At 39.5% G+C, this 27,802-nt stretch overlaps 1 protein-coding gene and 7 non-coding genes across 8 annotated transcripts in view; all 8 read right to left on the reverse strand.

Annotated features, from left to right (window-relative positions):
• LOC145659971 (alpha-1-antitrypsin homolog) overlaps positions 1-27,802 on the reverse strand; it is a 268,558-nt gene that overhangs the window by 792 nt on the left and 239,964 nt on the right. Inside the window, exon 8 of the mRNA XM_081723861.1 lies at positions 1-704. This exon is cut by the window's left edge and continues 792 nt beyond it. The gene's annotated coding sequence lies outside the window, so the exon portion shown is untranslated. The remainder of the gene's footprint in view (positions 705-27,802) is intronic.
• Positions 9,906-9,978, reverse strand: trnav-aac (transfer RNA valine (anticodon AAC)). The gene has a single exon. It is a non-coding gene; the product is annotated as a tRNA-Val (tRNA).
• trnav-aac (transfer RNA valine (anticodon AAC)) lies at positions 14,438-14,510 on the reverse strand. Its single transcript has one exon. It is a non-coding gene; the product is annotated as a tRNA-Val (tRNA).
• Positions 16,704-16,776, reverse strand: trnav-aac (transfer RNA valine (anticodon AAC)). Its single transcript has one exon. It is a non-coding gene; the product is annotated as a tRNA-Val (tRNA).
• On the reverse strand, positions 19,611-19,683 carry trnav-cac (transfer RNA valine (anticodon CAC)). Its single transcript has one exon. It is a non-coding gene; the product is annotated as a tRNA-Val (tRNA).
• Positions 22,182-22,254, reverse strand: trnav-cac (transfer RNA valine (anticodon CAC)). The gene has a single exon. It is a non-coding gene; the product is annotated as a tRNA-Val (tRNA).
• trnav-cac (transfer RNA valine (anticodon CAC)) lies at positions 24,754-24,826 on the reverse strand. Its single transcript has one exon. It is a non-coding gene; the product is annotated as a tRNA-Val (tRNA).
• On the reverse strand, positions 27,326-27,398 carry trnav-cac (transfer RNA valine (anticodon CAC)). Its single transcript has one exon. It is a non-coding gene; the product is annotated as a tRNA-Val (tRNA).

Here is a 27,802-nt window from a genome sequence, read left to right on the forward strand (position 1 = left end):
TCTGCTCTTCTTAACGGCCCCAGCTGCTACTAAATATGTTAGACCTTTTTGAATATCATAAAATATCTTTCCTAAGAGCTTAATCTAATAACATTCCATATCCAGGTAAAAGGTTTTCTCCTGAGGCTAAATGCTTGCTGGAATTGTCCCAAATCACCAAATCATTCAAAGAACGGATCCTGTAGTATTAGGCCAAGTACGGGTCAGTATATAAATACTAAAATACTAAACTGCCGAGTGCAAGTTTTTTTATTCCATCGAATAAAAAAAAAACAAATGTAATTTTATGCTGGCGCTCATGTGACACCGTAGAACATCTGAACCGCCGTTTGCGTTCTTAAGGCGAGGCACTGACAAATGCGCTAACGTTTTCTCTTTATTTATTTATCTTCATTTATTTATTTACTTATCTATCGCGCTCTCGCTTGGGGGAAATTGCTGCCAAATGAGTTAACGAGTTCGCCTGCATGCCGCCTTGCTTCTCTGACAGAGATACAAACCACACCCGCACGGGCAGCTCGGTTATTCGCGTCCGTTTTTCTAGCCTCGTTTTTTGTTTTTTGAATGTGAGGCTGATAAATTCCGTGGCCGTGGCAGCGGAGATGGATCGAGGCTTCGAGTAACTTGTTTTTCTTGTTTTTTTTTCCCTTTGCCTGCACTGGCCAAGAGCGATCATCTTTCAATATCGATTTTGCCATCAGCACCTGTGCAAGAGAGAGAGAGAGAGAGAGAGAGAGAGAGAGAGAGAGAGAGAGAGAGAGAGAGAGAGAGAGAGAGAGAGAGAGAGAGAGAGAGAGAGAGAGAGAGAGAGAGAGAGAGAGAGAGAGAGAGAGAGAGAGAGAGAGAGAGAGAGAGAGAGAGAGAGAGAATACTTTTGACTAATGGAGCAAATATTTTTGACTAAACTCTCTGTAAATAAAAAAACCTCAACAAACAAAACTGGTTTCAATCTGGAACTCGCAATGGTAACAAATGCTTTCTTGACATTTGCATTAATTTTCCTTGTTTCCTCAGGTCAACAGAGAGGAAGCTGGAGCTTCTGGCAGGAAGAAGCTACCGTGGGTAAAAGCCAGAGCCTCCAGCACTCATGGGCAAATGCGGCAATTATAGGATGGCTAAGAGGTGGCTGAGCTCTATCTTATCTTATCTGGGCCTATTTAAGGGTTGCCGTGGCAGAGAGAGGATGAGACAAGCATCTGGAAAATGGCATTACTAGCAGGGAAAAGTATGGAATTTTCCGTGCTGTCTGCTGCACTGCAAATGAGCCTTGGGGTTTTATTTGAACAAAGAAAGGAAATTTAATCTTGGCATAAAATTGCATATGTGCACCAGGGCTAATGTAACTGTAATACTGTTAGACTAATACTGTTACTGTTGTAGAATACTGTACACTATTAACGTAAAAGGATACAAGACGTTTTGCACTATAATGTCTGAATTAAGAAAATATGTTGACACAAAAGCTGCTAGATAGAAGATGAGTATGGTGTGCAATTCTAGTTTTGTACGTGTGTGTGTGTGTCTGTGTGCGCGTGCGTTTACTTTCTCATTGAGGAATAAATGTGCATCCTTGCGTTGTTTATTAAAAACAAACAAACAAAAAAAGAATAAGAAGTAATGCAGCATATGAATTTTTCAGCGTCTTTGCAGGCCCCATGGCCCTTCAGATTGTGGTCAAAGTCTCTGAGTGCTCGTTCGAACGGCTGGAGAGCCGTTTAGCTGAAAGGGAACCCTCTAGTCTGAGATACACATCAGTCCAAACTGGTGGTCCTGGAAAACGGTAGATTCTGTTCTTCCTTTCTAAATTTATGTAGTAGGGCCATGTGAGGCACCATGCAAAAATGCCTTGATGCAGTATGGTATCACTGCAATTTCAGAACAATTTTTTCACCAACTCATCCCCAAAACTGAAAATGTTTGCAAATTATTTAGGAGAAAGAATGAACATCATTTATGCCAAAACCTTTCATATTTGGAAGTTCACAAATAGCTGCCATTTTATGCAAATTTCGTGGGTATGTTGGATGGCCTAAAATGCGTTTCATGAGCAGATGTACCTAAAATTCAAATGGTTCACAATTGTAATTTTCAGAAATATCTGATTCAAACTGTCAGAAAAAAATGCTGTTTAGCTGAAAGGGAACCCTCTAGTCTGACCTACACATCAGTCCAAACTGGTGGTCCTGGAAAATTGTAGGTTCTGTTCTTGCTTTCTAAACCTATGTAGCAGGGCCGTGTGAGTTCTTCACTGCTTAAGGCCATAAAAACCGAAGATCTCTTTCATTGCAGTCCCAATAGTTGTCCTCAGAACCTCACTCCTCTCAATTCTACCTTGAAGTCATGAACAGTATTTCCTTCTTTTAGCATTTTGAGTGCAGTTAAAAAGCAGCTCAGCTGCAGTTCCATGATGCTGAGTTTAAGTTGATTTCCCTGTGCAGTTCTTTAGCCTCGCCTGCCCATGCTTCCCTTTGTTCCAACCATTTTATACAGTAAACACCAAAAATGGATGAAAGAGAAATGCTTCTGCACAGTATGGAAGCTGGGACATGTGACCTGGAAAGCAAATGCAATGACCACTACTCTAGACAAATCAAGAGAGTTCAAGATCTATATCAATCAATAATGATCCCCCAAAAAGGTCTTTTAGTCAACAGGATTTATGACAAAATGATGTTGCGATTAGACAAGGAGCTTGGTGCCTCAGTCTGAGGACCTAAAGGGCAAACCGCACAAAGAGTCTCCCACTTGATACGCTGCTTACAAAAAGCAAGTGCCCAACTACTGTGCTATCAAGAGGGATGTTTCTGCCAGGTATGGAACAGAGGACCTTTCTCGTGTCAGGCGAACATGCTGAGCACTACACTACAGAAACCACTTTAAAATGCTTCTTTGCCTCTCCAGTTTTTGCTCATTTTTGGGGCTTGAAAATCATAGCTTTAAATCTGGCTAAGCAGTATGACTTCTCAAGCATTAGGATGAAAATTCAGACAACCCCACCAAAGCTCTCTTGTTTCCTAAACTTCGAGAAACAGACTGTTGCTAACTAGGCATAATATGAAGAGTTTTACTTTATCTCTGTAGTTCTCTCATTGGCATTTAGAGCATAACCTATTGCACAAATTGTGTAGGCTTGATATTGCCTTGCAAGGATTTGTTCTTTGCCATAGACTTGACGAAAGTAACTTTTAAATTTCAGCTAATTAGCATAACCTCTGTTAGGAAACAAAATGAGAACACACTCACTAAAGTTTATGCTTTAAAGACTTGAATTAGCATAGCCATTATGGTATGAGTTTTAATTAATCAGCTTGGCCATTAATTAAGGAGCCTGACTTTTCTCTGTGAAGGACGGCTCTCCATTCAATTGAAAGGACAGCAGTTACACATCTACCAAGAGTTGTGTTTCTGCCTGGTATCGAGCCAGGGACCTTTCGCGTGTGAGGCGCACGTGAGAACCACTGCACTACAGAAACCCTACAGCACTGGCCGTTCAGGATCAGCCCAGCATTTCCTCCTTTTTGGTGCCTGCAAGGCATAGTTTAAAAACTGGCTTGAATTGTCTTCTCCCCGTTAGGACGCAAAATTCAATCCCACCAAGCAATGTTTTCTTGTTTCATTGCCTTTGAGAGACAGAATGTTACTCCCTAGGAATAATATGAAGAGCTTTACCGGATCACTGTAGGCTTATTCATCGGCATGGAAAGCAGTCCCTAGTGCACAAATTCTGCATCATTAACATTGCTTTGTATAGATTTTAATTGTCAGGAGACTATAAGGATGTTACTTTTAAGAATTAGCTAAGTAGCATAACTTATCTCTGTTAGGAGATCAAATACAGATGCACTCGTGGAGTTTCTGTTTTGTTTAATTTTGTTTGAAATACATGGATTAGCACACCCATCATGCTACAATGAGTTTTACATCATCCCTGTGACAATTGAAATCAGCCGTAAACACAGCTCCTAAAGCACAGTCCTTGCATCACCGGAGGACAAGCCTGCTGCATATATTGACTTTCTCGGTTTGCAAATGGAGACAGTGATGGGATATTTTTTTCCAACAGAGAAGCTACTCTTTATGTCCATACTAAGATGCTAGTAATCTTCTGATCTTGAAATTTCCATTTTTGCACAATGTAGAACCAAGTTGCAGACGAAGAGGTTAGGGATTTCACATGCGTTATAGTGCCGGAGTTTGGAGTAGAGGACTTGGAGAACTCAATTGGAGTAACTAGGGAGTTCAGAAAACCATTTCCCTCTGCTGCAAGAAGGCCATTCGATTCCCTGGTGTCTACTTCAAATAGAAGACACAGAAACCAAAGAACCAGCTAATGTTTCTGCTCAGCTTCAATTCAAGGTCCTTTCACACATAATGCAAACGTGATGACCAATTCACTACAGACACCATGCAAAAATGCCTTGATGCAGTATGGTATCACTGCAATTTCAGAACAATTTTTTCACCAACTCATTCCCAAAACTGAAAATGTGTGCAAATTATTTAGGAGAAAGAATGAACATCATTTATGCCAAAACCTTTCATATTTGGAAGTTCACAAATAGCTGCCATTTTACGCAAATTTAGTGGGTATGTTGGATGGCCTAAAATGCTGTTAATGAGCAGATGTACCTAAAATTCAAATGGTTCACAATTCTAATTTTTCAGAAATATCTGATTCAAACTTGCAGAAAAAATATTGTTTAGCTGACAGGGAACCCTCTAGTCCGAGCGACACTTCAGTCCAAACTGGTGGTCCTGGAAAATGGTAGGTTCTGTTCTGGCTTTCTAAACTTATGCAGCAGGGCCATGTTAGATCTTCACTGCTTAAGGCCATAAAACCCAAAGATCTCTTTCTTTGCAGTCCCAATAGTTGTCCTCAGAACCTCACTCCTCTCAATTGTACTTTGAAGTCATGAACAGTATTGCCTTCTTTTAACGTTTTGAATACAGTTAAAAAGCAGCTCAGCTGCAGTTCCATGATGGTGAGTTTAAGTTGATTTCCCTGTGCAGTTCTTTAGCCTCGCCTGCCCATGCTTCCCTTTGTTCCAACTATTTCAAACAGCAAAAATGGATGAGAAATGCTTCTGCACAGTATATAAGCTGGGACCTGTGAACTGAAAAGCAAATGCATTGACCACTACTCTAGAAAAATCAAGAGAGTTCAACATCTATATCAATCAATAATTATCCCCCCAAAAGGTCTGATGGTTAACAGGATTCATGACAAAATGATGCTGCGATTAGACAAGGAGCTTGGCGTCTCAGTCTCAGGACCTAAAGGGCAAACTGCAAAAAGAGATACCCACTTCATACACTGTTTACAAACAACAATTGCGCTATCAAGAGGGATGTTTCTGCCCAGTTTCAAACTGAGGACCTTTCGCCTGTTAGGCGAATGTGATGACCACTACACTACAGAAACCACTGTTAAAAGATTCTTTGGGCTCACTCTCCAACTTTTGCTCATTTTTGGCACTTGAAAATCATAGCTTTAAATTTGGCTAAGGAGTCTGACTTCTCAATCATTAGGATGAAAATTCTCACAACCCCACCAAAGTTCTCTTGTTTCTTACCATTTGAGGAACAGACTGTTGCTAACTAGGCATAATATGAAGAGCTTTACTTTATCTGTGTAGTTCTCTCATTGGCATGTAGAGCATAACCTATTGCGTAAATTCTGTATGCTTGACATTGCCTTGCAAGGATTTTTTCTTTGCCATAGAATTGATGAAATTAACTTTTGAAATTCAGCTAATTAGCATAACCTCTGTTAGGAAACATAATGAGAACACACTCACCAAAGTTTATGCTTCCTGTAGTAATGTTTAAGAAACTGGCTTGAACTGTCTTCACCCCATTAGGACGCAAAATTCAATCCCAGCAACCAATGTTTACTTGTTTCATTGCCTTTGAGAGACAGAATGTTACTCTCTAGGAATAATATGAAGAACTTTACCTGATCACTGGAAGCTGTTTCATTGGCATGGAAAGCAATCCCTAGTGCACAGATTCTGCATCATAAACATTGCTTTGCATGGATTTTAATTGTCAGGAGACTAGAAGTAATTTACTTTTAAGAATTAGCTAAGTAGCATAACTTATCTCTGTTAGTAGATCAAATACAGATGCACTCGTGGTGTTTCTGTTTTGTTTACTTTTGTTTGAAATACATGGATTAGCACACCCATCATGCTACAATGAGTTTTACATCATGCCTGTGACAATTGAAATCAGCCTTAAGCACAGCTCCTAAAGCACAGTCCTTGCATCACCGGAGCACAAGTGTGCTGCATATATTGACTTTCTCAGTTTGCAAATAGAGACCCAACAGAGAAACTACTCTTTATGTCCATACTAAGATGATAGTAATCTTCTGATCTTGAAATTTTAATTTTGCACAATGTGGAACCAAGATGCAGAAGAAGACGTTGGGGATTTCAAATGAGTTATAGTGCCAGAGTTTGGAGTACAGGAATTGGAGAACTCAATCGGAGTAACTAGGGAGTTCAAAAAATCTTTTCTCTCTGCTGCAAGAAGGCCATTCGATTCCCTGATGTCTACTTCAAATACAAGAGACAGAAACCAAAGAACCAACTACTGTTTCTGCTCAGCTTCAATTCAAGGACCTTTTACATATAATGCAAACGTGATGACCACTTCACTACAGAAATCATGCAAAGACTCCTTGATGCAGTATGGTATCACTGCACTTTCAGAACAATCTTTTCACCAACTCATCCACAAAACTGATAATGAGTGCAAGTTATTGAGTAAAAGAATGAATATAATTTATGCCAAAACCTTTCATATTAGCAAGTTCACAAATAGCTGCCATTTTACGCAAATTTAGTTGGTATGTTGGATGGCCTAAAATGCTAATAATGAGCAGATGTACCTAAAATTCAAATGGTTCACAATTCTAATTTTTCAGAAATATCTGATTCAAACTTGCAGAAAAAATATTGTTTAGCTGACAGGGAACCCTCTAGTCTGAGCGACACTTCAGTCCAAACTGGTGGTCCTGGAAAGTGGTAGGTTCTGTTCTGGCTTTCTAAACTTATGCAGCAGGGCCATGTGAGATCTTCACTGCTTAAGGCCATAAAACCCAAAGATCTCTTTCTTTGCTGTCCCAATAGTTGTCCTCAGAACCTCACTCCTCTCAATTGTACTTTGAAGTCATGAACAGTATTGCCTTCTTTTAACGTTTTGAATACAGTTAAAAAGCAGCTCAGCTGCAGTTCCATGATGGTGAGTTTAAGTTGATTTCCCTGTGCAGTTCTTTAGCCTCGCCTGCCCATGCTTCCCTTTGTTCCAACTATTTCAAACAGCAAAAATGGATGAGAAATGCTTCTGCACAGTATATAAGCTGGGACCTGTGAACTGGAAAGCAAATGCATTGACCACTACTCTAGAAAAATCAAGAGAGTTCAACATCTATATCAATCAATAATTATCCCCCCAAAAGGTCTGGTAGTTAACAGGATTTATGACAAAATGATGCTGCGATTAGACAAGGAGCTTGGTGTCTCAGTCTCAGGACCTAAAGAGCAAACTGCAAAAAGAGACTCCCGCACAAAGAGTCTCCCACTTGATACACTGCTTACAAAAAGCACGTGCCCAACTACTGTGCTATCAAGAGGGATGTTTCTGCCAGGTATGGAACAGAGGACCTTTCTCGTGTCAGGCGAACATGCTGAGCACTACACTACAGAAACCACTTTAAAATGCTTCTTTGCCTCTCCAGCTTTTGCTCATTTTTGGGGCTTGAAAATCATAACTTTAAATCTGGCTAAGGAGTCTGACTTCTCAATCATTAGGATGAAAATTCTCACAACCCCACCAAAGTTCTCTTGTTTCCTACCATTTGAGGAACAGACTGTTGCTAATTAGGCATAATATGAAGAGTTTTACTTTATCTCTGTAGTTCTCTCATTGGCATATAGAGCATAACCTATTGCGCAAATTCTGTATGCTTGACATTGCCTTGCAAGCATTTTTTCTTTGCCGTAGAATTGATGAAATTAACTTTTGAAATTCAGCTAATTAGCATAACCTCTGTTAGGAAACAAAATGAGAACACACTCACCAAAGTTTATGCTTCCTGTAGTAATGTTTAAGAAACTGTCTTGAATTGTCTTCACCCCATTAGGACGCAAAATTCAATCCCAGCAACCAATGTTTACTTGTTTCATTGCCTTTGAGAGACAGAATGTTACTCTCTAGGAATAATATGAAGAACTTTACCTGATCACTGGAAGCTGTTTCATTGGCATGGAAAGCAGTCCCTAGTGCACAGATTCTGCATCATAATCATTGCTTTGCATGGATTTTAATTGTCAGGAGACTAGAAGGAATTTACTTTTAAGAATTAGCTAAGTAGCATAACTTATCTCTGTTAGTAGATCAAATACAGATGCACTCATGGTTTTTCTGTTTTGTTTACTTTTGTTTGAAATACATGGATTAGCACACCCATCATGCTACAATGAGTTTTACATCATGCCTGTGACAATTGAAATCAGCCTTAAGCACAGCTCCTAAAGCACAGTCCTTGCATCACCGGAGCACAAGTGTGCTGCATATATTGACTTTCTCAGTTTGCAAATAGAGACCCAACAGAGAAACTACTCTTTATGTCCATACTAAGATGATAGTAATCTTCTGATCTTGAAATTTTAATTTTGAACAATGTGGAACCAAGTTGCAGAAGAAGACGTTGGGGATTTCACATGACTTATAGTGCCAGAGTTTGGAGTACAGGAATTGGAGAACTCAATCGGAGTAACTAGGGAGTTCAAAAAATCTTTTCACTCTGCTGCAAGAAGGCCATTCGATTCCCTGATGTCTACTTCAAATACAAGAGTCAGAAACCCAAGAACCAACTACTGTTTCTGCTCAGCTTCAATTCAAGGACCTTTTACGTATAATGCAAACGTGATGATCACTTCACTACAGAAATCATGCAAAGACTCCTTGATGCAGTATGGTATCAATGCACTTTCAGAACAATCTTTTCACCAACTCATACCCAAAACTGATAATGAGTGCAAGTTATTGAGTAAAAGAATGAATATCATTTATGCCAAAACCTTTCATATTAGCAAGTTCACAAATAGCTGCCATTTTACGCAAATGTAGTGGGTATGTTGGATGGCCTAAAATGCTAATAATGAGCAGATGTACCTAAAATTCAAATGGTTCACAATTCCAATTTTTCAGAAATATCTGATTCTAACTTGCAGAAAAAATATTGGATAGCTGACAGGAAACCCTCTAGTCCGAGCGACACTTCAGTCCAAACTGGTGGTCCTGGAAAATGGTAGGTTCTGTTCTGGCTTTCTAAACATATGCAGCAGGGCCATGTGAGATCTTCACTGCTTAAGGCCATAAAACCCGAAGATCTTTTTCTTTGCAGTCCCAATAGTTGTGCTCAGAACCTCACTCATCTCAATTGTACTTTGAAGTCATGAACAGTATTGCCTTCTTTTAACGTTTTGAATACAGTTAAAAAGCAGCTCAGCTGCAGTTCCATGATTCTGAGTTTAAGTTGATTTCCCTGTGCAGTTCTTTAGCCTCACCTGCCCATGCTTCCCTTTGTTCCAACTATTTCAAACAGCAAAAATGGATGAGAAATGCTTCTGCACAGTATATAAACTGGGACCTGTGACCTGGAAAGCAAATGCATTGACCACTACTCTAGAAAAATCAAGAGTGTTCAACATCTATATCAATCAATAATTATACCCCCAAAAGGTCTGGTTGTTAACAGGATTTATGACAAAATGATGCTGCGATTAGACAAGGAGCTTGGTGTCTCAGTCTCAGGACCTAAAGGGCAAACTGCAAAAAGAGACACCCACTTCATACACACAACAATTGCCCCACTAGTGTGCTATCAAGAGGGATGTTTCTGCCCAGTTTCAAACTGAGGACCTTTCGCGTGTTAGGCGAATGTGATGACCACTACACTACAGAAACCACTGTTAAAAGATTCTTTGGGCTCACTCTCCAGCTTTTGCTCATTTTTGGCACTTGAAAATCATAGCTTTAAATCTGGCTAAGGAGTCTGACTTCTCAATCATTAGGATGGAAATTCTCACAACCCCACCAAAGTTCTCTTGTTTCTTACCATTTGAGGAACAGACTGTTGCTAACTAGGCATATTATGAAGAGTTTTACTTTATCTCTGTAGTTCCCTCATTGGCATATAGAGCATAACCTATTGCGCAAATTCTGTATGCTTGACATTGCCTTGCAAGGATTTTTTCTTTGCCATAGAATTGATGAAATTAACTTTTGAAATTCAGCTAATTAGCATAACCTCTGTTGGGAAACAAAATGAGAACACACTCACCAAAGTTTATGCTTCCTGTAGTAATGTTTAAGAAACTGGCTTGAATTGTCTTCACCCCATTAGGACGCAAAATTCAAACCCAGCAACCAATGTTTACTTGTTTCATTGCCTTTGAGAGACAGAATGTTACTCTCTAGGAATAATATGAAGAACTTTACCTGATCACTGGAAGCTGTTTCATTGGCATGGAAAGCAATCCCTAGTGCACAGATTCTGCATCATAAATATTGCTTTGCATGGATTTTAATTGTCAGGAGACTAGAAGGAATTTACTTTTAAGAATTAGCTAAGTAGCATAACTTATCTCTGTTAGTAGATCAAATACAGATGCACTCGTGGTGTTTCTGTTTTGTTTACTTTTGTTTGAAATACATGGATTAGCACACCCATCATGCTACAATGAGTTTTACATCATCCATGTGACAATTGAAATCAGCCTTAAACACAGCTCCTAAAGCACAGTCCTTGCATCACCGGAGGACAAGCCTGCTGCATATATTGACTTTCTCGGTTTGCAAATAGAGCCCCAACAGAGAAACTACTCTTTATGTCCATACTAAGATGATAGTAATCTTCTGATCTTGAAATTTTAATTTTGCACAATGTGGAACCAAGTTGCAGAAGAAGACGTTGGGGATTTCACATGAGTTATAGTGCCAGATTTTGGAGTACAGTAATTGGAGAACTCAATCGGAGTAAGTAGGGAGTTCAAAAAATCTTTTCACTCTGCTGCAAGAAGGCCATTCGATTCCCTGATGTCTACTTCAAATACAAGAGTCAGAAACCCAAGAACCAACTACTGTTTCTGCTCAGCTTCAATTCAAGGACCTTTTACGTATAATGCAAAGGTGATGACCACTTCACTACAGAAATCATGCAAAGACTCCTTGATGCAGTATGGTATCAATGCACTTTCAGAACAATCTTTTCACCAACTCATACCCAAAACTGATAATGAGTGCAAGTTATTGAGTAAAAGAATGAATATAATTTATGCCAAAACCTTTCATATTTGCAAGTTCACAAATAGCTGCCATTTTACGCAAATTTAGTGGGTATGTTGGATGGCCTAAAATGCTAATAATGAGCAGATGTACCTAAAATTCAAATGGTTCACAAGTCCAATTTTTCAGAAATATCTGATTCAAACTTGCAGAAAAAATATTGGATAGCTGACAGGAAACCCTCTAGTCCGAGCGACACTTCAGTCCAAACTGGTGGTCCTGGAAAATGGTAGGTTCTGTTCTGGCTTTCTAAACTTATGCAGCAGGGCCATGTGAGATCTTCACTGCTTAAGGCCACAAAACCCGAAGATCTTTTTCTTTGCAGTCCCAATAGTTGTGCTCAGAACCTCACTCATCTCAATTGTACTTTGAAGTCATGAACAGTATTGCCTTCTTTTAACGTTTTGAATACAGTTAAAAAGCAGCTCAGCTGCAGTTCCATGATGCTGAGTTTAAGTTGATTTCCCTGTGCAGTTCTTTAGCCTCACCTGCCCATGCTTCCCTTTGTTCCAACTATTTCAAACAGCAAAAATGGATGAGAAATGCTTCTGCACAGTATATAAACTGGGACCTGTGACCTGGAAAGCAAATGCATTGACCACTACTCTAGAAAAATCAAGAGTGTTCAACATCTATATCAATCAATAATTATACCCCCAAAAGGTCTGGTTGTTAACAGGATTTATGACAAAATGATGCTGCGATTAGACAAGGAGCTTGGTGTCTCAGTCTCAGGACCTAAAGGGCAAACTGCAAAAAGAGAACCACTTCATACACACAACAATTGCCACACTAGTGTGCTATCAAGAGGGATGTTTCTGCCCAGTTTCGCACTGAGGACCTTTCGCGTGTTTGGCGAATGTGATGACCACTACACTACAGAAACCACTGTTAAAAGGTTCTTTGGGCTCACTCTCCAGCTTTTGCTCATTTTTGGCACTTGAAAATCATAGCTTTAAATCTGGCTAAGGAGTCTGACTTCTCAATCATTAGGATGGAAATTCTCACAACCCCACCAAAGTTCTCTTGTTTCTTACCATTTGAGGAACAGACTGTTGCTAACTAGGCATATTATGAAGAGTTTTACTTTATCTCTGTAGTTCCCTCATTGGCATATAGAGCATAACCTATTGCGCAAATTCTGTATGCTTGACATTGCCTTGCAAGGATTTTTTCTTTGCCATAGAATTGATGAAATTAACTTTTGAAATTCAGCTAATTAGCATAACCTCTGTTGGGAAACAAAATGAGAACACACTCACCAAAGTTTATGCTTCCTGTAGTAATGTTTAAGAAACTGGCTTGAATTGTCTTCACCCCATTAGGACGCAAAATTCAAACCCAGCAACCAATGTTTACTTGTTTCATTGCCTTTGAGAGACAGAATGTTACTCTCTAGGAATAATATGAAGAACTTTACCTGATCACTGGAAGCTGTTTCACTGGCATGGAAAGCAATCCCTAGTGCACAGATTCTGCATCATAAACATTGCTTTGCATGGATTTTAATTGTCAGGAGACTAGAAGGAATTTACTTTTAAGAATTAGCTAAGTAGCATAACTTATCTCTGTTAGTAGATCAAATACAGATGCACTCGTGGTGTTTCTGTTTTGTTTACTTTTGTTTGAAATACATGGATTAGCACACCCATCATGCTACAATGAGTTTTACATCATGCCTGTGACAATTGAAATCAGCCTTAAGCACAGCTCCTAAAGCACAGTCCTTGCATCACCGGAGCAAAAGTGTGCTGCATATATTGACTTTCTCAGTTTGCAAATAGAGCCCCAACAGAGAAACTACTCTTTATGTCCATACTAAGATGATAGTAATCTTCTGATCTTGAAATTTTAATTTTGCACAATGTGGAACCAAGTTGCAGAAAAAGACGTTGGGGATTTCACATGAGTTATAGTGCCAGATTTTGGAGTACAGGAATTGGAGAACTCAATCGGAGTAAGTAGGGAGTTCAAAAAATCTTTTCACTCTGCTGCAAGAAGGCCATTCGATTCCCTGATGTCTACTTCAAATACAAGAGTCAGAAACCCAAGAACCAACTACTGTTTCTGCTCAGCTTCAATTCAAGGACCTTTTACATATAATGCAAAGGTGATGACCACTTCACTACAGAAATCATGCAAAGACTCCTTGATGCAGTATGGTATCAATGCACTTTCAGAACAATCTTTTCACCAACTCATACCCAAAACTGATAATGAGTGCAAGTTATTGAGTAAAAGAATGAATATAATTTATGCCAAAACCTTTCATATTTGCAAGTTCACAAATAGCTGCCATTTTACGCAAATTTAGTGGGTATGTTGGATGGCCTATAATGCTAATAATGAGCAGATGTACCTAAAATTCAAATGGTTCACAAGTCCAATTTTTCAGAAATATCTGATTCAAACTTGCAGAAAAAATATTGGATAGCTGACAGGAAACCCTCTAGTCCGAGCGACACTTCAGTCCAAACTGGTGGTCCTGGAAAATGGTAGGTTCTGTACTGGCTTTCTAAACTTATGCAGCAGGGCCATGTGAGATCTTCACTGCTTAAGGCCACAAAACCCGAAGATCTTTTTCTTTGCAGTCCCAATAGTTGTGCTCAGAACCTCACTCATCTCAATTGTACTTTGAAGTCATGAACAGTATTGCCTTCTTTTAACGTTTTGAATACAGTTAAAAAGCAGCTCAGCTGCAGTTCCATGATGCTGAGTTTAAGTTGATTTCCCTGTGCAGTTCTTTAGCCTCACCTGCCCATGCTTCCCTTTGTTCCAACTATTTCAAACAGCAAAAATGGATGAGAAATGCTTCTGCACAGTATATAAACTGGGACCTGTGACCTGGAAAGCAAATGCATTGACCACTACTCTAGAAAAATCAAGAGTGTTCAACATCTATATCAATCAATAATTATACCCCCAAAAGGTCTGGTTGTTAACAGGATTTATGACAAAATGATGCTGCGATTAGACAAGGAGCTTGGCGTCTCAGTCTCAGGACCTAAAGGGCAAACTGCAAAAAGAGAACCACTTCATACACACAACAATTGCCCCACTAGTGTGCTATCAAGTGGGATGTTTCTGCCCAGTTTCGAACTGAGGACCTTTCGCGTGTTAGGCAAATGTGATGACCACTACACTACAGAAACCACTGTTAAAAGGTTCTTTGGGCTCACTCTCCAGCTTTTGCTCATTTTTGGCACTTGAAAATCATAGCTTTAAATCTGGCTAAGGAGTCTGACTTCTCAATCATTAGGATGGAAATTCTCACAACCCCACCAAAGTTCTCTTGTTTCTTACCATTTGAGAAACAGACTGTTGCTAACTAGGCATATTATGAAGTTTTACTTTATCTCTGTAGTTCCCTCATTGGCATATAGAGCATAACCTATTGCGCAAATTCTGTATGCTTGACATTGTCTTGCAAGGATTTTTTCTTTGCCATAGAATTGATGAAATTAACTTTTGAAATTCAGCTAATTAGCATAACCTCTGTTGGGAAACAAAATGAGAACACACTCACCAAAGTTTATGCTTCCTGTAGTAATGTTTAAGAAACTGGCTTGAATTGTCTTCACCCCATTAGGACGCAAAATTCAAACCCAGCAACCAATGTTTACTTGTTTCATTGCCTTTGAGAGACAGAATGTTACTCTCTAGGAATAATATGAAGAACTTTACCTGATCACTGGAAGCTGTTTCATTGGCATGGAAAGCAATCCCTAGTGCACAGATTCTGCATCATAAACATTGCTTTGCATGGATTTTAATTGTCAGGAGACTAGAAGGAATTTACTTTTAAGAATTAGCTAAGTAGCATAACTTATCTCTGTTAGTAGATCAAATACAGATGCACTCGTGGTGTTTCTGTTTTGTTTACTTTTGTTTGAAATACATGGATTAGCACACCCATCAAGCTACAATGAGTTTTACATCATGCCTGTGACAATTGAAATCAGCCTTAAGCACAGCTCCTAAAGCACAGTCCTTGCATCACCGGAGCAAAAGTGTGCTGCATATATTGACTTTCTCAGTTTGCAAATAGAGCCCCAACAGAGAAACTACTCTTTATGTCCATACTAAGATGATAGTAATCTTCTGATCTTGAAATTTTAATTTTGCACAATGTGGAACCAAGTTGCAGAAGAAGACGTTGGGGATTTCACATGAGTTATAGTGCCAGATTTTGGAGTATAGGAATTGGAGAACTCAATCGGAGTAAGTAGGGAGTTCAAAAAATCTTTTCACTCTGCTGCAAGAAGGCCATTCGATTCCTTGATGTCTACTTCAAATACAAGAGTCAGAAACCCAAGAACCAACTACTGTTTCTGCTCAGCTTCAATTCAAGGACCTTTTACGTATAATGCAAAGGTGATGACCACTTCACTACAGAAATCATGCGAAGACAGCTTGATGCAGTATGGTATCAATGCACTTTCAGAACAATCTTTTCACCAACTCATACCCAAAACTGATAATGAGTGCAAGTTATTGAGTAAAAGAATGAATATCATTTATGCCAAAACCTTTCATATTAGCAAGTTCACAAATAGCTGCCATTTTACGCAAATTTAGTGGGTATGTTGGATGGCCTAAAATGCTAATAATGAGCAGATGTACCTAAAATTCAAATGGTTCACAATTCCAATTTTTCAGAAATATCTGATTCTAACTTGCAGAAAAAATATTGGATAGCTGACAGGAAACCCTCTAGTCCGAGCGACACTTCAGTCCAAACTGGTGGTCCTGGAAAATGGTAGGTTCTGTTCTGGCTTTCTAAACATATGCAGCAGGGCCATGTGAGATCTTCACTGCTTAAGGCCATAAAACCCGAAGATCTTTTTCTTTGCAGTCCCAATAGTTGTGCTCAGAACCTCACTCATCTCAATTGTACTTTGAAGTCATGAACAGTATTGCCTTCTTTTAACGTTTTGAATACAGTTAAAAAGCAGCTCAGCTGCAGTTCCATGATGCTGAGTTTAAGTTGATTTCCCTGTGCAGTTCTTTAGCCTCACCTGCCCATGCTTCCCTTTGTTCCAACTATTTCAAACAGCAAAAATGGATGAGAAATGCTTCTGCACAGTATATAAACTGGGACCTGTGACCTGGAAAGCAAATGCATTGACCACTACTCTAGAAAAATCAAGAGTGTTCAACATCTATATCAATCAATAATTATACCCCCAAAAGGTCTGGTTGTTAACAGGATTTATGACAAAATGATGCTGCGATTAGACAAGGAGCTTGGTGTCTCAGTCTCAGGACCTAAAGGGCAAACTGCAAAAAGAGACACCCACTTCATACACACAACAATTGCCCCACTAGTGTGCTATCAAGAGGGATGTTTCTGCCCAGTTTCAAACTGAGGACCTTTCGCGTGTTAGGCGAATGTGATGACCACTACACTACAGAAACCACTGTTAAAAGATTCTTTGGGCTCACTCTCCAGCTTTTGCTCATTTTTGGCACTTGAAAATCATAGCTTTAAATCTGGCTAAGGAGTCTGACTTCTCAATCATTAGGATGGAAATTCTCACAACCCCACCAAAGTTCTCTTGTTTCTTACCATTTGAGGAACAGACTGTTGCTAACTAGGCATATTATGAAGAGTTTTACTTTATCTCTGTAGTTCCCTCATTGGCATATAGAGCATAACCTATTGCGCAAATTCTGTATGCTTGACATTGCCTTGCAAGGATTTTTTCTTTGCCATAGAATTGATGAAATTAACTTTTGAAATTCAGCTAATTAGCATAACCTCTGTTGGGAAACAAAATGAGAACACACTCACCAAAGTTTATGCTTCCTGTAGTAATGTTTAAGAAACTGGCTTGAATTGTCTTCACCCCATTAGGACGCAAAATTCAAACCCAGCAACCAATGTTTACTTGTTTCATTGCCTTTGAGAGACAGAATGTTACTCTCTAGGAATAATATGAAGAACTTTACCTGATCACTGGAAGCTGTTTCATTGGCATGGAAAGCAATCCCTAGTGCACAGATTCTGCATCATAAACATTGCTTTGCATGGATTTTAATTGTCAGGAGACTAGAAGGAATTTACTTTTAAGAATTAGCTAAGTAGCATAACTTATCTCTGTTAGTAGATCAAATACAGATGCACTCGTGGTGTTTCTGTTTTGTTTACTTTTGTTTGAAATACATGGATTAGCACAGCCATCATGCTACAATGAGTTTTACATCATCCATGTGACAATTGAAATCAGCCTTAAACACAGCTCCTAAAGCACAGTCCTTGCATCACCGGAGGACAAGCCTGCTGCATATATTGACTTTCTCGGTTTGCAAATGGAGACAGTGATGGGATATTTTTTTCCAACAGAGAAGCTACTCTTTATGTCCATACTAAGATGCTAGTAATCTTCTGATCTTGAAATTTCCATTTTGCACAATGTAGAACCAAGTTGCAGACGAAGAGGTTAGGGATTTCACATGCGTTATAGTGCCGGAGTTTGGAGTACAGGACTTGGAGAACTCAATTGGAGTAACTAGGGAGTTCAGAAAATCATTTCCCTCTGCTGCAAGAAGGCCATTCGATTCCCTGGTGTCTACTTCAAATAGAAGACACAGAAACCAAAGAACCAGCTAATGTTTCTGCTCAGCTTCAATTCAAGGTCCTTTCACACATAATGCAAACGTGATGACCAATTGACTACAGACACCATGCAAAAATGCCTTGATGCAGTATGGTATCACTGCAATTTCAGAACAATTTTTTCACCAACTCATCCCCAAAACTGAAAATGTGTGCAAATTATTTAGGAGAAAATATGAACATCATTTATGCCAAAACCTTTCATATTTGGAAGTTCACAAATAGCTGCCATTTTATGCAAATTTCGTGGGTATGTTGGATGGCCTAAAATGCGTTTCATGAGCAGACGTACCTAAAATTCAAATGGTTCACAATTGTAATTTTCAGAAATATCTGATTCACTGTCAGAAAAAAATGCTGTTTAGCTGAAAGGGAACCCTCTAGTCCGACCTACACATCAGTCCAAACTGGTGGTCCTGGAAAATTGTAGGTTCTGTTCTTGCTTTCTAAACCTATGTAGCAGGGCCGTGTGAGCTCTTCACTGCTTAAGGCCATAAAAACCAAAGATCTTTTTCATTGCAGTCCCAATAGTTGTCCTCAGAACCTCACTCCTCTCAATTCTACCTTGAAGTCATGAACAGTATTTCCTTCTTTTACCATTTTGAGTGCAGTTAAAAAGCAGCTCAGCTGCAGTTCCATGATGCTGAGTTTAAGTTGATTTCCCTGTGCAGTTCTTTAGCCTCGCTTGCCCATGCTTCCCTTTGTTCCAACCATTTTATACAGTAAACACCAAAAATGGATGAAAGAGAAATGCTTCTGCACAGTATGGAAGCTGGGACATGTGACCTGGAAAGCAAATGCAATGACCACTACTCTAGACAAATCAAGAGAGTTCAAGATCTATATCAATCAATAATGATCCCCCAAAAAGGTCTTTTAGTCAACAGGATTTATGCCAAAATGATGTTGCGATTAGACAAGGAGCTTGGTGCCTCAGTCTGAGGACCTAAAGGGCAAACCGCACAAAGAGTCTCCCACTTGATACACTGCTTACAAAAAGCACGTGCCCAACTACTGTTCTATCAAGAGGGATGTTTCTGCCAGGTATGGAACAGAAGACCTTTCTCGTGTCAGGCGAATATGCTGAGCACTACACTACAGAAATCACTTTAAAATGCTTCTTTGCCTCTCCAGCTTTTGCTCATTTTTGGGGCTTGAAAATCATAGCTTTAAATCTGGCTAAGCAGTATGACTTCTCAAGCATTAGGATGAAAATTCAGACAACCCCACCAAAGTTCTCTTGTTTCCTAAACTTCGAGAAACAGACTGTTGCTAACTAGGCATAATATGAAGAGTTTTACTTTATCTCTCTAGTTCTCTCATTGGCATTTAGAGCATAACCTATTGCACAAATTGTGTAGGCTTGATATTGCCTTGCAAGGATTTGTTCTTTGCCATAGACTTGATGAAAGTAACTTTTAAATTTCAGCTAATTAGCATAACCTCTGTTAGGAAACAAAATGAGAACACACTCACTAAAGTTTATGCTTGAAAGACTTGAATTATAATAGCCATTATGCTAAGAGTTTTAATTAATCAGCTTGGCTATTAATTAAGGAGCCTGACTTTTCTCTGTGAAGAACGGCTCTCCATTCAATTAAAAGGACAGCAGTTACACATCTACCAAGAGTCGTGTTTCTGCCTGGTATCGAGCCAGGGACCTTTTGCTTGTGAGGCGAACGTGATAACCACTACACTACAGAAACCCTACAGCACTGGCCGTTCAGGATCAGCCCAGCATTTCCTCCTTTTTGGTGCCTGCAAGGCATAGTTTAAAAACTGGCTTGAATTGTCTTCTCCCCGTTAGGACGCAAAATTCAATCCCACCAAGCAATGTTTTCTTGTTTCATTGCCTTTGAGAGACAGAATGTTACTCCCTAGGAATAATATGAAGAGCTTTACCGGATCACTGTAGGCTTATTCATCGGCATGGAAAGCAGTCCCTAGTGCACAAATTCTGCATCATTAACATTGCTTTGCATAGATTTTAATTGTCAGGAGACTATAAGGATGTTACTTTTAAGAATTAGCTAAGTAGCATAACTTATCTCTGTTAGGAGATCAAATACAGATGCACTCGTGGAGTTTCTGTTTTGTTTAATTTTGTTTGAAATACATGGATTAGCACACCCATCATGCTACAATGAGTTTTACATCATCCCTGTGACAATTGAAATCAGCCTTAAACACAGCTCCTAAAGCACAGTCCTTGCATCACCGGAGGACAAGCCTGCTGCATATATTGACTTTCTCGGTTTGCAAATGGAGACAGTGATGGGATTTTTTTTCCAGCAGAGAAGCTACTCTTTATGTCCATACTAAGATGCTAGTAATCTTCTGATCTTGAAATTTCCATTTTGCACAATGTAGAACCAAGTTGCAGACGAAGAGGTTAGGGATTTCACATGCGTTATAGTGCTGGAGTTTGGAGTACAGGACTTGGAGAACTCAATTGGAGTAACTAGGGAGTTCAGAAAATCATTTCCCTCTGCTGCAAGAAGGCCATTCGATTCCCTGGTGTCTACTTCAAATAGAAGACACAGAAACAAAAGAACCAGCTAATGTTTCTGCTCAGCTTCAATTCAAGGTCCTTTCACACATAATGCAAACATGATGACCAATTGACTACAGACACCATGCAAAAATGCCTTGATGCAGTATGGTATCACTGCAATTTCAGAACAATTTTTTCACCAACTCATCCCCAAAACTGAAAATGTGTGCAAATTATTTAGGAGAAAAAATGAACATCATTTATGCCAAAACCATTCATATTTGGAAGTTCACAAATAGCTGCCATTTTATGCAAATTTCGTGGGTATGTCGGATGGCCTAAAATGCGTTTCATGAGCAGACGTACCTAAAATTCAAATGGTTCACAATTGTAATTTTCAGAAATATCTGATTCAAACTGTCAGAAAAAAAATGCTGTTTAGCTGAAAGGGAACCCTCTAGTCCGACCTACACATCAGTCCAAACTGGTGGTCCTGGAAAATTGTAGGTTCTGTTCTTGCTTTCTAAACCTATGTAGCAGGGCCGTGTGAGCTCTTCACTGCTTAAGGCCATAAAAACCGAAGATCTCTTTCATTGCAGTCCCAATAGTTGTCCTCAGAACCTCACTCCTCTCAATTCTACCTTGAAGTCATGAACAGTATTGCCTTCTTTTACCATTTTGAGTGCAGTTAAAAAGCAGCTCAGCTGCAGTTCCATGATGCTGAGTTTAAGTTGATTTCCCTGTGCAGTTCTTTAGCCTCGCCTGCCCATGCTTCCCTTTGTTCCAACCATTTTATACAGTAAACACCAAAAATGGATGAAAGAGAAATGCTTCTGCACAGTATGGAAGCTGGGACATGTGACCTGGAAAGCAAATGCAATGACCACTACTCTAGACAAATCAAGAGAGTTCAAGATCTATATCAATCAATAATGATCCCCCAAAAAGGTCTTTTAGTCAACAGGATTTATGACAAAATGATGTTGCGATTAGACAAGGAGCTTGGTGCCTCAGTCTGAGGACCTAAAGGGCAAACCGCACAAAGAGTCTCCCACTTGATACACTGCTTACAAAAAGCACGTGCCCAACTACTGTGCTATCAAGAGGGATGTTTCTGCCAGGTATGGAACAGAGGACCTTTCTCGTGTCAGGCGAACATGCTGAGCACTACACTACAGAAACCACTTTAAAATGCTTCTTTGCCTCTCCAGCTTTTGCTCATTTTTGGGGCTTGAAAATCATAGCTTTAAATCTAGCTAAGCAGTATGACTTCTCAAGCATTAGGATGAAAATTCAGACAACCCCACCAAAGTTCTCTTGTTTCCTACCCTTCGAGAAACAGACTGTTGCTAACTAGGCATAATATGAAGAGTTTTACTTTATCTCTGTAGTTCTCTCATTGGCATTTAGAGCATAACCTATTGCACAAATTGTGTATGCTTGATATTGCCTTGCAAGGATTTGTTCTTTGCCATAGACTTGATGAAAGTAACTTTTAAATTTCAGCTAATTAGCATAACCTCTGTTAGGAAACAAAATGAGAACACACTCACTAAAGTTTATGCTTGAAAGACTTGAATTAGAATAGCCATTATGCTAAGAGTTTTAATTAATCAGCTTGGCTATTAATTAAGGAGCCTGACTTTTCTCAGTGAAGAACGGTTCTCCATTCAATTAAAAGGACAGCAGTTACACATCTACCAAGAGTTGTGTTTCTGCCTGGTATCGAGCCAGGGACCTTTCGCGCGTGAGGCAAACGTGATAACCACTACACTACAGAAACCCTACAGCAGTGGCCGTTCAGGATCAGCCCAGCATTTCCTCCTTTTTGGTGCCTGCAAGGCATAGTTTAAAAACTGGCTTGAATTGTCTTCTCCCCGTTAGGACGCAAAATTCAATCCCACCAAGCAATGTTTTCTTGTTTCATTGCCTTTGAGAGACAGAATGTTACTCCCTAGGAATAATATGAAGAGCTTTACCGGATCACTGTAGGCTTATTCATCGGCATGGAAAGCAGTCCCTAGTGCACAAATTCTGCATCATTAACATTGCTTTGCATAGATTTTAATTGTCAGGAGACTATAAGGATGTTACTTTTAAGAATTAGCTAAGTAGCATAACTTATCTCTGTTAGGAGATCAAATACAGATGCACTCGTGGAGTTTCTGTTTTGTTTAATTTTGTTTGAAATACATGGATTAGCACACCCATCATGCTACAATGAGTTTTACATCATCCCTGTGACAATTGAAATCAGCCTTAAACACAGCTCCTAAAGCACAGTCCTTGCATCACCGGAGGACAAGCCTGCTGCAAATATTGACTTTCTCGGTTTGCAAATGGAGACAGTGATGGGATATTTTTTTCCAACAGAGAAGCTACTCTTTATGTCCATACTAAGATACTAGTAATCTTCTGATCTTGAAATTTCCATTTTGCACAATGTAGAACCAAGTTGCAGACGAAGAGGTTAGGGATTTCACATGCGTTATAGTGCCGGAGTTTGGAGTACAGGACTTGGAGAACTCAATTGAAGTAACTAGGGAGTTCAGAAAATCATTTCCCTCTGCTGCAAGAAGGCCATTCGATTCCCTGGTGTCTACTTCAAATAGAAGACACAGAAACAAAAGAACCAGCTAATGTTTCTGCTCAGCTTCAATTCAAGGTCCTTTCACACATAATGCAAACGTGATGACCAATTCACTACAGACACCATGCAAAAATGCCTTGATGCAGTATGGTATCACTGCAATTTCAGATCAATTTTTTCGCCAGCTCATCCCCAAAACTGAAAATGTGTGCAAATTATTTAGGAGAAAGAATGAACATCATTTATGCCAAAACCTTTCATATTTGGAAGTTCACAAATAGCTGCCGTTTTATGCAAATTTCGTGGGTATGTTGGATGGCCTAAAATGCGTTTCATGAGCAGACGTACCTAAAATTCAAATGGTTCACAATTGTAATTTTCAGAAATATCTGATTCAAACTGTCAGAAAAAAAATGCTGTTTAGCTGAAAGGGAACCCTCTAGTCCGACCTACACATCAGTCCAAACTGTTGGTCCTGGAAAATTGTAGGTTCTGTTCTTGCTTTCTAAACCTATGTAGCAGGGCCGTGTGAGCTCTTCACTGCTTAAGGCCATAAAAACCGAAGATCTCTTTCATTGCAGTCCCAATAGTTGTCCTCAGAACCTCACTCCTCTCAATTCTACCTTGAAGTCATGAACAGTATTGCCTTCTTTTACCATTTTGAGTGCAGTTAAAAAGCAGCTCAGCTGCAGTTCCATGATGCTGAGTTTAAGTTGATTTCCCTGTGCAGTTCTTTAGCCTCGCCTGCCCATGCTTCCCTTTGTTCCAACCATTTTATACAGTAAACACCAAAAATGGATGAAAGAGAAATGCTTCTGCACAGTATGGAAGCTGGGACATGTGACCTGGAAAGCAAATGCAATGACCACTACTCTAGACAAATCAAGAGAGTTCAAGATCTATATCAATCAATAATGATCCCCCAAAAAGGTCTTTTAGTCAACAGGATTTATGACAAAATTATGTTGCGATTAGACAAGGAGCTTGGTGCCTCAGTCTGAGGACCTAAAGGGCAAACCGCACAAAGAGTCTCCCACTTGATACACTGCTTACAAAAAGCACGTGCCCAACTACTGTGCTATCAAGAGGGATGTTTCTGCCAGGTATGGAACAGAGGACCTTTCTCGTGTCAGGCGAACATGCTGAGCACTACACTACAGAAACCACTTTAAAATGCTTCTTTGCCTCTCCAGCTTTTGCTCATTTTTGGGGCTTGAAAATCATAGCTTTAAATCTAGCTAAGCAGTATGACTTCTCAAGCATTAGGATGAAAATTCAGACAACCCCACCAAAGTTCTCTTGTTTCCTACCCTTCGAGAAACAGACTGTTGCTAACTAGGCATAATATGAAGAGTTTTACTTTATCTCTGTAGTTCTCTCATTGGCATTTAGAGCATAACCTATTGCACAAATTGTGTATGCTTGATATTGCCTTGCAAGGATTTGTTCTTTGCCATAGACTTGATGAAAGTAACTTTTAAATTTCAGCTAATTAGCATAACCTCTGTTAGGAAACAAAATGAGAACACACTCACTAAAGTTTATGCTTGAAAGACTTGAATTAGAATAGCCATTATGCTAAGAGTTTTAATTAATCAGCTTGGCTATTAATTAAGGAGCCTGACTTTTCTCAGTGAAGAACGGTTCTCCATTCAATTAAAAGGACAGCAGTTACACATCTACCAAGAGTTGTGTTTCTGCCTGGTATCGAGCCAGGGACCTTTCGCGTGTGAGGCAAACGTGATAACCACTACACTACAGAAACCCTACAGCAGTGGCCGTTCAGGATCAGCCCAGCATTTCCTCCTTTTTGGTGCCTGCAAGGCATAGTTTAAAAACTGGCTTGAATTGTCTTCTCCCCGTTAGGACGCAAAATTCAATCCCACCAAGCAATGTTTTCTTGTTTCATTGCCTTTGAGAGACAGAATGTTACTCCCTAGGAATAATATGAAGAGCTTTACCGGATCACTGTAGGCTTATTCATCGGCATGGAAAGCAGTCCCTAGTGCACAAATTCTGCATCATTAACATTGCTTTGCATAGATTTTAATTGTCAGGAGACTATAAGGATGTTACTTTTAAGAATTAGCTAAGTAGCATAACTTATCTCTGTTAGGAGATCAAATACAGATGCACTCGTGGAGTTTCTGTTTTGTTTAATTTTGTTTGAAATACATGGATTAGCACACCCATCATGCTACAATGAGTTTTACATCATCCCTGTGACAATTGAAATCAGCCTTAAACACAGCTCCTAAAGCACAGTCCTTGCATCACCGGAGGACAAGCCTGCTGCAAATATTGACTTTCTCGGTTTGCAAATGGAGACAGTGATGGGATATTTTTTTCCAACAGAGAAGCTACTCTTTATGTCCATACTAAGATACTAGTAATCTTCTGATCTTGAAATTTCCATTTTGCACAATGTAGAACCAAGTTGCAGACGAAGAGGTTAGGGATTTCACATGCGTTATAGTGCCGGAGTTTGGAGTACAGGACTTGGAGAACTCAATTGAAGTAACTAGGGAGTTCAGAAAATCATTTCCCTCTGCTGCAAGAAGGCCATTCGATTCCCTGGTGTCTACTTCAAATAGAAGACACAGAAACAAAAGAACCAGCTAATGTTTCTGCTCAGCTTCAATTCAAGGTCCTTTCACACATAATGCAAACGTGATGACCAATTCACTACAGACACCATGCAAAAATGCCTTGATGCAGTATGGTATCACTGCAATTTCAGATCAATTTTTTCGCCAGCTCATCCCCAAAACTGAAAATGTGTGCAAATTATTTAGGAGAAAGAATGAACATCATTTATGCCAAAACCTTTCATATTTGGAAGTTCACAAATAGCTGCCATTTTATGCAAATTTCGTGGGTATGTCGGATGGCCTAAAATGCGTTTCATGAGCAGACGTACCTAAAATTCAAATGGTTCACAATTGTAATTTTCAGAAATATCTGATTCAAACTGTCAGAAAAAAAATGCTGTTTAGCTGAAAGGGAACCCTCTAGTCCGACCTACACATCAGTCCAAACTGGTGGTCCTGGAAAATTGTAGGTTCTGTTCTTGCTTTCTAAACCTATGTAGCAGGGCCGTGTGAGCTCTTCACTGCTTAAGGCCATAAAAACCGAAGATCTCTTTCATTGCAGTCCCAATAGTTGTCCTCAGAACCTCACTCCTCTCAATTCTACCTTGAAGTCATGAACAGTATTGCCTTCTTTTACCATTTTGAGTGCAGTTAAAAAGCAGCTCAGCTGCAGTTCCATGATGCTGAGTTTAAGTTGATTTCCCTGTGCAGTTCTTTAGCCTCGCCTGCCCATGCTTCCCTTTGTTCCAACCATTTTATACAGTAAACACCAAAAATGGATGAAAGAGAAATGCTTCTGCACAGTATGGAAGCTGGGACATGTGACCTGGAAAGCAAATGCAATGACCACTACTCTAGACAAATCAAGAGAGTTCAAGATCTATATCAATCAATAATGATCCCCCAAAAAGGTCTTTTAGTCAACAGGATTTATGACAAAATGATGTTGCGATTAGACAAGGAGCTTGGTGCCTCAGTCTGAGGACCTAAAGGGCAAACCGCACAAAGAGTCTCCCACTTGATACACTGCTTACAAAAAGCACGTGCCCAACTACTGTGCTATCAAGAGGGATGTTTCTGCCAGGTATGGAACAGAGGACCTTTCTCGTGTCAGGCGAACATGCTGAGCACTACACTACAGAAACCACTTTAAAATGCTTCTTTGCCTCTCCAGCTTTTGCTCATTTTTGGGGCTTGAAAATCATAGCTTTAAATCTAGCTAAGCAGTATGACTTCTCAAGCATTAGGATGAAAATTCAGACAACCCCACCAAAGTTCTCTTGTTTCCTACCCTTCGAGAAACAGACTGTTGCTAACTAGGCATAATATGAAGAGTTTTACTTTATCTCTGTAGTTCTCTCATTGGCATTTAGAGCATAACCTATTGCACAAATTGTGTATGCTTGATATTGCCTTGCAAGGATTTGTTCTTTGCCATAGACTTGATGAAAGTAACTTTTAAATTTCAGCTAATTAGCATAACCTCTGTTAGGAAACAAAATGAGAACACACTCACTAAAGTTTATGCTTGAAAGACTTGAATTAGAATACCCATTATGCTAAGAGTTTTAATTAATCAGCTTGGCTATTAATTAAGGAGCCTGACTTTTCTCTGTGAAGAACGACTCTCCATTCAATTAAAAGGACAGCAGTTACAAATCTACCAAGAGTTGTGTTTCTGCCTGGTATCGAGCCAGGGACCTTTTGCGTGTGAGGCGAACGTGATAACCACTACACTACAGAAACCCTACTACACTAGCCGTTCAGGATCAGCCCAGCATTTCCTCCTTTTTGGTGCCTGCAAGGCATAGTTTAAAAACTGGCTTGAATTGTCTTCTCCCCGTTAGGAGGCAAAATTCAATCCCACCAAGCAATGTTTTCTTGTTTCATTGCCTTTGAGAGACAGAATGTTACTCCCTAGGAATAATATGAAGAGCTTTACCGGATCACTGTAGGCTTATTCATCGGCATGGAAAGCAATCCCTAGTGCACAAATTCTGCATCATTAACATTGCTTTGCATAGATTTTAATTGTCAGGAGACTATAAGGATGTTACTTTTAAGAATTAGCTAAGTAGCATAACTTATCTCTGTTAGGAGATCAAATACAGATGCACTCGTGGAGTTTCTGTTTTGTTTAATTTTGTTTG

This window comes from Electrophorus electricus, chromosome 2, assembly GCF_041902795.1.
Source record: "Electrophorus electricus isolate QZ-2024a chromosome 2, ASM4190279v1, whole genome shotgun sequence".
Classification (NCBI taxonomy): Eukaryota; Metazoa; Chordata; class Actinopteri; order Gymnotiformes; family Gymnotidae; genus Electrophorus; species Electrophorus electricus.